The following is a 3,644-nucleotide window of genomic DNA, read 5'->3' as shown; positions in this document are numbered from 1 at the left end:
AGTCAGTAATCCTGTTGATTCAATATTCTGTTGCAGATTGAATATCTTTCTCTCCTCCCTGGTGGTGGGAAGACTGAAAAGACTGCGGCCACTAACCTCCTGGTCCAACTCCTGACCAACGAGCTAGCTTCTGCTTTCAATTATGAGGGAAATGGGTGGAAAGTGGGCTTTGCCAAAACAAAGACTTGGAAAGCAGTTGAAGGTAAGGTATTTTGTAATGATTATTTACTGTCTATAAATGTTGTGTGGAACGCTTTTGGTCTTATATGCTTTCTTTATTTTATAGGTGCCTTGTCTATTCAATTTCAAGGAAGTACCTTGAATGAAGCTATCACCACTGTAAAGTCCTGGTTGCGAAATGCACCAGGACGCGATGGTGGCAAGGACGCTTCCTTCTTCCAGCAGTAAATTCTTCTTTAGTTTTGTTTTCATTTATTTATGTTTTTCTTTCCAAAGTTTGTTTTGTTTTCTTTTGTTGCTAGTCAGGAAGCTTGGTTTTTTTTCCCCCTGTTCTTCGCTGAATAAAATGTCAGCCATCATGTATTTGCAATTTATTTTACTGCTCAATCCTGCTCTCAGATCAAAAATTATGGTCATACGTGTACACTGAAAGTTATTGAAACCAGTACCAGTAGTGGGGAAGTACCAAAAGCTATACGCCCCTTTCTAAATACGTCGAATAGCTGTTACATCGATTTCAATTCGACATTGAATCGATGTCGAATCGACATCGAATCCACGTCGAATCGACTTCCCCATTCGATGTCGACGACGCGTCGATATTTTTGCCACTGAGACGTCGATTATCCTTCAATTTAGACCTCAACTCCGACGTCTTCCACGACGTCGAATCGACGTCGATCCGACTTCTCTGTCCTGGCTGGGACTAACGTTGCAAACTGTCCAATACCTATCGGTGCTCGTGAAGCTTTCGCAGACTCAGAAAACTATGCGCCTCTCCGAGTGACTTTATTAGCTTCCACAGCTAATTCGCAGGATGGCTAGTGCTGCTGTTTCTGCTCGCACCGATCGCTGTTTGTTTTATCATCGCTAGCTAAAACTCTCGCCTAGTAAGACAAGGGATGTTGAATTTGGTGACGTCATAGCTCTCGCTGATGAAACGCCACGCTCGTTCGGTTATACTCAGGAAGCGTCGTCCATGTGGGAGCCGGTCGAGGCTCTGGTGGTAGCGACATCGCTGGTGCCTGGTCACGATTTCGAGAAGGACGAGGTGCAAACCCCCTGCGGGCTCTCCCTCCTGCCGCGTGGAAAATGGACAAGTTCAAGAAAGACAAGTTTTCGGACAAGCCGCCGGAGCGGAAGCGCTCGCGCTCGCGCACCGGCAACAAGGACTCCTCGCTGTCTTCGGACCCGAGAATCCAAAAAACCATCGAGGATATCAACAAGATTCCTAACAACTTGAGTGATATCAAGCAACACCTGCTGGGCCTCGCCACGGGCCCCGCCAGCAATTGGGCTGACGAAGCTGGGATGCCTTCGAAAAAATTCGCCGGTTCCCCACTTGTATTCGGCCAGAAAGGCCTGCCTGAAGCAGACGACGTCGATGTCGTTGACGACGAGCAACCGTCTCCACTGAATTCTACGATTCGCGAGGCCAGCCCTCCGAAGCCGAAGCCGTTTGACAAAAAACTCGGACGCCTCCCGCCTCCGTTTGTCATCGACCGTCCCGAGGACCGCCGGGAGACAGCCCAGCTGCTACAAGAGCTCAGGACCGGGCTCGAATACGAGGCCATCATGACGGTGAACCTCTCGAGTATCTCTGTCAGGTGCAACACCATGGACGACTACGACAAGGTCGTCTCGAAGGCCAAGGATAGGGCCGAAGGCTGGCACACTTGGACCGCCAGGCCCCGCCGCCAGCTCCGCCTCGTGATGTGTCACGCCGCGGACATCTACTCCGACGGCGAGTACATGCAGCAGCTCGCCCACAAGGGGCTCTCCGTAGCACTGTTCCAGCGCATGAAGACGAAGGCCGGCTACTACTCCAACTCGGTCCTGGTCGGCTTCGCGCCCGGAACCAATTAGCTTAAGCCATCTGACGTCACGCAGCACACCAGGTTCGGGGATGTCTCCGTGTCCTGGAGGCCGTACCAGAAGCCAAAGGGCCGCCTTCCGCTTTGCCGGAAGTGCCTTATCACTGGTCACGTGGCCGCTAACTGCGGACGCCCTCCGCGCTGCCCCTCCTGCCAGGACAACCACTCCGGGGAGTGTCCCAGCGCCGCCAAGCCAACATGCCCCGTGTGCCAACAAGAAAGGGCATGCGGCCTACCAGACTGCGAAGTGCCCGGTCTTCCAAGAAAAACTGCGGAAAAACCGCGACCGAGACTCCAAGGCGTCAACCCCGGCTGTCTCCGCGACTCCAAGCACCGCCACGAAGGGGAATGTGTTCTCCTGGCCGATCCTGCCGGGCCCATCGAGGATCCCAGACTCACCTCGCATCGAGGATACCGCCACTCCGAGCCAGGGTGGCAAAGCCTTGGGAAAGGCTTCCGGCCAGGGTGGCAAATCCCTGGGAACGTCTTCCGGCCTGGGTGGCAAGCCCCTGGGAAAGGATACCAAGGCTGTTACCAAGCCTGATGTCGCCTCCGTCCGGGAATCCATCCGGCCGATCCTGTCGTCTCTCCAAGAGAACCCGGATATCCTGCACACGTCCATCGAGCCTCTCGAGCTCATCCCCATGTTGGCCAACCTCATCACCGTGCTGTCAACTGCGTCGCGGACAGAACAAACGAGGATAGTAGCATCCTTCTCTCTGGCAATCATCTGCGGAGAACAGTAGTGAGTGAACCTTTATCTAACCAAATATGGCTGTACAAAATAACTTTAAAAACAATAACAAAACAAGTAGCAAAGGCCTCTTGCGCCAACTGAAAATATTAAGCCTTAACATTAACGGCATAAATAGAAAAATGAGTCACTTAAAAGAGCTAGCAAGCCAAACAAAGCCTGAAATTCTATGCATTCAAGAAAGCAAACATAGTGATAAAACTAGGTGCTCCCTTCCGGGGAACAGATGCTTCAAATCAATCAGAAATAACAGCCAACTTGGTATTATTACTTATGTTTTAGCTAGTCTGTGCTGTACTGTCCTCCCAACACCTGCCTCCTCTTGTGAGACACTCACGGTGTTAATTAATACAAAAGATGGCCCACTTAAAGTAGTCAATTCATACTGCAGCCCCTCTACCGGGCAAATCGAGGATCTCTTCTCAAATATCAGCGGAGATACAATTTGGATAGGCGACCTGAACGCTCGCCACGTCCTCTGGGGCGACAGCGCTATTAATTGCTGAAGCGAAGCGAAGCTCTCCGGAACAGTGGACCGAGCTCTCCTGTGGACCTGGCGTGTCGTTGGTCGTGAGTCTGTCCGTCTGTCTGTGAGAAGCAACCACTCCTCTTTTCCTGTAGCGAGTATCGCTAAAAGTGAATATGTTTTGGGATGTACAAATTCTGAGTGTGTTTTATCACTAAAGGATATTGCGATTGATTGCGTTTGAAATATTTCGTATTTTGTTGAAATTAAAAGTTTAACAGTTGGCAGCAGTTCGCCGCCGCGGCGCAGTGTGGCCAGTCGCCGCTAGGTGGCGCTTGCGCAGCACCAGGGTGCGAGTGAAGTGCGAACG

Source organism: Frankliniella occidentalis, unplaced genomic scaffold (assembly GCF_000697945.3).
Source record: "Frankliniella occidentalis isolate FOCC.00 unplaced genomic scaffold, Focc_3.1 Scaffold199, whole genome shotgun sequence".
NCBI classification, from domain to species: Eukaryota; Metazoa; Arthropoda; class Insecta; order Thysanoptera; family Thripidae; genus Frankliniella; species Frankliniella occidentalis.
The sequence above is the reverse complement of the archived record's forward strand: the minus strand, read 5'-3'. Positions refer to the sequence as shown.